Consider the following 8828-nt stretch of genomic DNA (forward strand, 5'->3'; position numbering starts at 1 on the left):
ATATATATATATATATATATATATATATAAAAAGAACTCTTCCTAGAATCTTTTCTTCAAAAAATATTCCCCCCTTTTTCAGCTTCATTGAGATATAATTGACATATAACTCAAAAATGTTCTTAAATTTTCATTGATGTATAACTACATATAGAAAAATACCTAAATCAGAACTGAAAAGCTTGATTATTTTCACACCATAAAGGTACCCATATAACTCCCACCTAGACCAATAAACTAAAGATAAATTTAGGGATAAATGACATTTTTCTAATACTGAGTATTCCAAATTTATTAACATGGTATAAAGTTCCATGTATTTGAGTCTTCTTTAATATATCTCAATAATGTTTTGTAGTTTTCAACTAAGTTTTGCATATCTTTCATTAGATCTTTTCCCAGGATTTTGTTTTTGTTTTTTTGAAGATTTTTATTTTTAAGTAATCTCTACACCCAACATGGGGCTCAAACTCACAACCTCAAGATCAACAGTCACATGCTCCACCTACTGAGCCAGCCAACTGCCCCTATTCCAAGGTTTTTGATAGTTTTGATGCCCCTGTAAATGGCTTCAGTTAAAATATTTAAATCTGTTTATTGTTGGAATATAGAAACAAAATTGATTTTCCATACACTGATTGAGTATCCAGACATCTTGCTAAGCTCACTTATAATGGTAACATGTTATCTGCTTATTCTTTTGAATTTTTCTATGGACATAATCATATCATCAGCTAACAATAAGTTTTATTTCTTCCTTTCTAGTCCTTATACCTTTCATTTATTTTTCTTGCCTTATTACACTGGCTAAGACCTTCAAAACAATGTTGTATAGAAGTGGTATTAAATGAGCACACTTGTCCGTTTCTCACACCACAAGGGGAGCTTTCAATATTTTATTACTAAATGTATATAATATTTAGTCTATTATTTTGTGGATATATATCAGATTAAGGGCATTCCTTCCTGTTCTTAATATGCTAAGAGTTCTTATCATATGAGTATTAAATTTTATCAAAAAAATCTTGTATTTATGATCATCTTACCACTTTTTCCCCCACTTATTTTATTAATGTTGTGAATAATATTGATTTCAAAATGTTAAATAAATCTTCCATTCCTTGAAGAACAAACTCCTTTTGTCAAGATGTCTTATTCCTTTTATATAATACGGAATTCAATTAACTAATTATTTTCTTTAGGGTTTTCATGAGAGAGATTAGACTATAATTTTCCTTTCTTTTAATGTCCTTTAAGTTTTGGCATCAAGGTTATGTTGACCTCATAAAATGAGTTGGGAAGTGTTCCCTCTTTTTCTATTTTCTGGAAGTATTTGTAGGAGAAAGGTATATTTCTTCCTTAATTGTTCAGAATGATTCACTAGCGAAACCATGTAAGCCTGGATTTTTTGGGGGGGCAGGGGAGAGGCGGGCAGGGTTTGGAGGTTTTTTGTAAGAAGTGTTTCTTACCACAAATTCAATTTCTTTAAAAAACAGAAAATTTGAATAGTCCTATATTTTTTATGTCAGTTCTAGAAAATTTTGTTTTTTAAGGAAGTTCTTTTAGCAATTTTATCTAAAATTAAAGTTACTTATAGTATTCTTTTCACTTTTTAATATTTGTAAGATCTGTAGCAATGTCTCCTTCTTCATTCCTGATATAGGCATATTGTAAAGAGTATTTTCAATAATCTATCATTGGATCAACTGATGAATGGATAAATAAAATGCAGTGTATCCATGCAATGGAATATTATTATTTGGCTGATACAAGCTACAACATGGATACATCTTGAAAACATTATGCTAACTGAAAGAAGCCAGTCACAAAGGACCACATATTGTATGATTCAATTTATATGAAATGTTAAGAATAGGCAAATCTATAGAGATAAAACAGATTAGTAGTTAGAAAGATTAATGGTAGAAAGTAGTTGAGGGCTATGAAGTTTGGGAGGAAAGTGGGAGTGACTGCCAAAGGGTAGAGTTTCTTCAGGGGATAATGAAAATGTTCTACAATTGATAATGGTGATATTTACACAACTCTCTGAATATAAGAAAAACCGCTGAATTTCATGGTATGTGAATTGTTATCTCAATAAAGCAATTTAAGAAATCTATCATTGGATAGGTCAGATACTCCTTGATCTAGACTTGATTAGATCCTCCTTCAATTTTGTTCAAAGCAACAAATTAGAAACTACTTACCCATTTTGCAAAAGAATTTGGTACCTAATCATTCATGTTTTAGCCCCAATGCCAATACTTCAATTTCCCCCTTTTTTGGTATCCTGGAGCATTGTGAAATGGACCCAGAAAGATACTGTGCCTACACTAGGTATCAGCAAGATTGATTTTAGGAAATCCTTCATATGGAAGCTTGCCTGTGTATCCTTAGGAAATTCTTTACATGTCCCGAGGGGTACAAATATCCTAGTTTGAAGACCACTGCAGTAGGCTATGCTGCCTCTTAGTAGAGGCATGTGGGAGAAAAAACTGTTTTCCAGTATCTACCAGCTGTATGAAGATGCGTTCCATAGCAAGGCCCTTTGTGGTCAATTAGGAACAGCATTTGGGTTGCTGACCCAGACATAGGTACTTCTACAAGGTCAGCTCCAGTCCAGGATGTTTGACAAAGATATGGTCTCATTCAGACAAACCTATGATCTCTGGAAGCCACAACAATGTCGAGTACAACCTAGACAAAATAACCTTGGCTTCATTTGGCAACACCAAACTAAATGTTGCTTAGCTCTAGCTGAGGTTGCCTGAACAGTTTCTGGAAGTTACAGGGGGATTTATATAGCTGGGAAACTTGATCTCTTGCCTTTCCCCTTTTACTTTTTCGTGGGCGAATTTAATCTTTGTACCTGCCATGTCTGCTGAGTGTATAATTAGCATGCTGACATCTGAGCAACAGTGTTTCTCAGCTTTATTTAGGAATGGAAATATTTTTTACTTTGGGTCAACTTAGGCACCCCCCTCTACTTCCTTATTATCCTGGAGATGACAGGTGTTTAATCCCTAGAATATTTCTGTCAAGGGCACAGAAATATGTGTCCAGACATTAGCCAAAGTTGCCCTCTCCTTTAAGATACACATGACATTGGCTCAATACCTCTCCTGCCTCCCCACCCCATGGGTTACATAAAGGTCAATGCACTCCTTACAATTTCCTGAAAATTCCTGGGAGACTTAGGCTGTGTTCACCTCTGACTCCAGCTCCTGTCAACTGTGTTAGTTTGGGGTTGTCTCACTCTCACTTCTGCTGTCCCTTTTCCACCCAGGTCAACACAGTCAGGGAATTCAGAACTTGTTCTTATTTGGTGTGCAGAGTTGAGGAGAGATTACTCAAATCCTATGTGTCTATCAGACTTCAAAGATAGTCTGGGGGAATTGGAGGGGCTTACTCCAAGCAGCGCAGCCACCATAAAACTGAATTATCACCCATCTGTGTTTTTAAGGTTCTCCCCCAGTTTCCTTACCCTGAATGGGGCTTAGCCTTCTCTCATTCTTTATTACCTTTGTTCTGACTTTCCTATGCCTCACAAAAGGCAACATCCCAATTTCTCAGGCACAAAAACTTTTTTCCAACCTTTTCTCTGACTCTAGGTATCTGTCTGCATATCTTACGACACAAGCTAAAGCTTTAGAATTAGTATTTATAAGGATTTGCCTCATTAAGGTCACAGACAACCATTCTATTCCTCTCCAGTTTTAGTTTAGAGAGTAACGGTGGGGATTTTTCATTGTTTTTAGTATTGATCAGGAAAAATCCCTAGGAGAGTGAGGTGTTGCATCTTAACAGAACAGGATGGCAAGGAAAATTGAGCCAGTCACTATTATTTATTGAGCGCCTAGTATGCTCCAATGAGCTAGGAGCTAGGGCACAAAAGGCAACAAAATCAGACACAGTTCTGATTGCAGTGTTAGTGGGAAAAAGGAACGTTAATCAAATACCTAAATAAACAAAACGAAAATATGAGCGACAAGCACCAGAAAGGTGGGGGTGCGGGTGCTTCAAGAGTTAATATGCCTCCTGGTGGGAAGTCTGAGAAGGTCTCTCTGAGGTTGTGACTGCAGAGCTGTGATCTGAAGGCCCACTAAAGGTTATCTTGTGGGGAGGAGAAAGAACTTTCCAAGTGGAGGTTGGAACAACAGAAGCCCCCGACAAAGCAAAAGAAGGACCCGTGGCTGGAGCTGCAAAAATGAATGGCACTTTGGAGAAAGATTAGGTTGGAAAGGGTGTTAAGGCAAGGCCATTAAAAAGTTTCACGTAGGGGATGCTGGGCTCAGATTTGCATTTTGCAAAAAAAAAAAAAAAAAAATCACTTTTCAGTAGGGAGAATGGATTGGATGTTAAAAAAAGCTTGAGAGAAACTGTCGAATACCTGGAGCAGCCATGTGGAAACCAGCAACTGATACGATTATTCTACTCTGAATGATATTTATGTGTTTCATATAATTTTTAAACGAAATGAATACATATACACATAAATCATTCAGAATAGCAAACAGTATTTTAAAAATAGCAACTGGTACTCGTACTATTAGGTTATAAAAGTCAGTAGTCCTCTGAACATTCCTCCTCATACCCCTCGCACCTTCCACTCAAGATTCCTTCCTCCACTCCTAACTATTCATCTGGTATTGACTACACCCCCCCCTTTATTTTTAGGAGAATATATTTTTTTACCTTTTAAAATGTTTACTTATTTATTTTGAGAGAGTGAGCAGGGAGGGGCAGAGAGAGAGAGGGAGAGAGAGAATCCCAAGCAGGCTCTGTGCTGATAGCTCAGAGCCTGACACAGGGTACGATCTGATGAACTGTGAGATCATGACCTGAGCTGGGATTAAGGGTTGGACGTTTAACTGAGCTATCCAGGTGCCCCCTTTTTTCTTTTTTAATACAGCATGCTAAAAGCGTTATTTATTTTTCAGTAGTTTTTAATTTTTATCTTAGAGGGAAAGAGGGAGAGAGTGTGAGCCAGGAAAAGTGCCCGAGGGGGAGAGAGAGGGTGAAGGGAGAAAGAGAACCTTAAGCAGGCTCCGTGCTCAGCACAGAGCCTGACAGGGCTCAGTCCTGCAACCCTGGGATTGTGACTTGAGCCAAAATCAAGCGTAGGATGATCAATCAACTAAGCCACCTAGGCACCTCTATTTTCCAGTTTTAAACACTGTTTACTTTCTACTTTGGAAGAAAAGAATTTCTTGATTTTACCCCATGTCCCACCATGCCCAAACTCTATTCTTATCCTGCCAAGAGTGAATATTCAAAGCATTACCAACATTTTCTTTTTATTCTTCCCAAATAAGAAAAAATATTGACTCATTCATTACTTGAAAATCCATCAATCAGTAAGGACAGAACAAGTACATTGCGAAGACAAAAGTACCTTCCCTGTACATCGGTCATGAACACACTTAAAGCAGTAAGGACTCATACCCCATTAAGTAAAAACTGTTCAATTTTTTTAAGATGGCATAAGAATAGTCAAGGAAATTATAGTTGAATTATACATGCTAGTTGAAAGACATAATAAAGCTATTTGCACTAGGAGGCAAAAATAATCTTTACAAGACAAATATCTTGGAAGGGAAGTCTTAGAAAAGTCATTAACTGATGAACTGTATAATCCACCCACTGACTAGCAAAATAGGCCTCTCTCACACTGCTGTGAGCTAGAAAACAGGTGGGTGATTCCTATGCAGAGTCTAAAACAACAGTCAGAGGTTTTGGCCTTCCAATAAGTCAATCAATCCTAAGGAAATATTCAAAGATACAAGATTGACACCAAAGAATCTTCATGATGGTATTACTTATACATAATGGAAAAGAATCTCAATGCCCCCCAAATAGGAAATAGGTTAAATTATGTTACATCTATAGAATGGAATATTATAATCATTAAATTCATGCTTTCAAAGAACAGTTAACATCATGGGACAATGCTCGTAATGTGAAATTAGAAAAACAGTTTGAAGTCAACCTACATGTAAAAACATACACACATACATAAACATAGTATGTTTAAATTTTTTTTTTTAACGTTTATTTATTTTTGAGACAGAGAGAGACAGAGCATGAACGGGGGAGGGTCAGAGAGAGGGAGACACAGAATCTGAAACAGGCTCCGGGCTCTGAGCTCTCAGCACAGAATCTGAAACAGGCTCCAGGCTCTGAGCTCTCAGCACAGAGCCTGACGCGGGGCTCGAACTCACGGACCGTGAGATCATGACCTGAGCCAAAGTCAGCCGCTTAACCGACTGAGCCACCCAGGCGCCCCAAACATAGTATGTTTAAATATATATAAAATATCTACACACACTCCATTTTTTTTCTTTCTTTCTTTTTTTTAGTGCATAGAAAAAGAGCTTTTTCTCCCACTATGGTCAGACATCCATGTATCTTAGAGGGCTTGCTAGAAGTGCAAATCCTTGGGTTCCACTCCAGACCTACTGAATTAGAGGCTTTGGCATCACAGCCCTAGGACTTCTGCCTACCTACACACCCTTGTCCACCCACGTACTACCTTGTCTGCCTATATCCTGCCTTGTCCACCTATGTACTGCCTTGTTCACCTACGGCCTACCTTGATTGATACTGATTCACACCTCCATTTGAATACCAGTGAATGAGAAGTAGGTGCTTTCTGGGTGACAGAATTATGAGTAATCTTCTTCCTGGAATTCTTTAAAAAAATTATCTGCCAAGCATATGCTGCTTTTGTAATTAAAAAGCTCATTAAAAGTATATTAATGAAGCATGAGTATTAGAAAAACAGAACAGATTTGGGGTCTATTTGGGCAAGTCTAAACACCTTTTGAGAATTGGAAAGTGCATTTTTAAAATTTAAAGCAAGCAGGTACCTATAGATTCCTGACAGAATGTCAGTTTAGAGAGAACAAACTGAAGGTTGATGGAGAGGTTTTGGGTGGGCAGGAGATGGGCTAAATGGGCAAGGGGCATTGAGGAGGGCACTTTTTGGAATGAGCACTGGGTATTATACATAGGGGATGAATCACTGGATTCTATTCCTGAAATCATTATTGCACTATATGCTAACTTGGATATAAATTAATAATAATAATAATAACAATAATAAATGAAAAAATAAATAGGACAAAAAAATACTAAGTGTAAATACGAAATTCATTAACTCAATAAATAGTGCAGGTAAAAAATATAAATATAATAATTTTGAAAAGTATTAAGAAACAGTATTTTCCTGTGCTCCAAGATGTTCCTTGGCAAAAAGGATTCAGTGATCAAATAACTTCGGGGCACGATACATATTCTAATCCTCTCTTAGAGTCATACAACCATGAGCATATTATAGGCTCTGGGAAGTCCAGTATAATCTTCATTCTTAATTCTAGCTCCACAAATTCTTAGGATGTGTCCTACCATTAAGAAAAAAACTAGGGGCACCAGGGTGGCTCAGTCAGTTAAGCGTCTGACTCTTGATTTCGGCTCATGATCTCGTGGTTCATGAGTTTGATCCTCGCATTGGGCTCTGCACTGATAGTGCAGAGCCTGTTTGGGATTCTCTCTCCTCTCTCTCTCAAAATAAAAAAATAAATAAACTTAAAAAAAAAAATTCTAGGCCAGGAGAGAGCCCAAGAATTCTCACTATGGACTGACACTCTATGTTTGATCAATCTTACATTCCTATGGTCTCTGATGACTTAGACCACATACATTAATAGGGTCTGATTCTAAGGGCACAGCTCAAATCAGTTACCAAATAACACTTAAGAAAAACAAAATTGAGTGCCAGGCTACAAAATTAGAATCTGAGAAGGAATTGTATATTTACTTTTGTTTACTAGTCTCTACCACCAGACATTGAGCCTGAAATTGTGTCTTATATTCACTTATGTAGTTCTAACACGGTAAAGCCCGGCACTTAGTTGGTACTCAGTTGAACAGAGCACAACCAAACAGGTGGCCAAATTTTTTTAGACAAATGCAATAATGAAACGGGCTCAGCACAGGTCCTCAACATTAGGCCATATAGTTTATGCAGTCATGATATCAAGGCCTCGTTTCATTCAATAAATACTTTTGAATGCTTATGAGTGGGTAATTCCAAGAATGCAGAGGTGATTAAGCTACAGTCTTTAACCTCAAGAGCCCCAGGAGTATTACCAACCAGTCCCTGGTGTACAGGGTTGGGCACACATTAGGTGTCTAATAAATGCTTGTTTTAACTGAGTTCGGAAACCAAGATATGCTAGTCTGGTCAAACTTTGGTGGCCCGGGAGCCTAGAGTAGGGTAGAATCAGCAGTCAAAAGTTTTTGTGAGAGAAGTCCCAGAAAGAACCTAAAGGGATTTAACAGTGTATACCATGACAGAATTTGTAAATATATGTACTATGAAATTCTCTAGGTTCCTGCATGTTCATAGATGGTATGTGGTGAAACAGGACTGAGAAAGGGGTCCAAAACAGATGACAGGCCCCTCTACTGCAGGACTTCTCAACCTTTAAGACATGTACTATGTTCCTTTTATGCTATGTTCCTCCTAGTCTTCACAGCAATCCTACACAGTAGGTCTCATTATTTTTCCTAGTGTAGAATGAGCAAGGGATACCTGGGGGGCTCAGTCAGTCAGGCATCCAACTCTTGATTTTGGCTCAGGTTATGATCTAACGGTTCACGGGTTCGAGCCCTGTGTCGGGCTCTGCGCTGGCAACGGGCAGCCTACGTGGGATTTTCTCTCTCTCCTCTCTCTCTGCCCCTTCCCTGTTCTCACGGTCCCTCTCTCAAAATAAATGGAAAGGAAAAGGAAAAGGAAAAGGAAAAGGAAAAGGAAAAGGAAAAGG

This window comes from Panthera uncia (assembly GCF_023721935.1).
Source record: "Panthera uncia isolate 11264 chromosome D3 unlocalized genomic scaffold, Puncia_PCG_1.0 HiC_scaffold_8, whole genome shotgun sequence".
Lineage (NCBI taxonomy): Eukaryota > Metazoa > Chordata > Mammalia > Carnivora > Felidae > Panthera > Panthera uncia.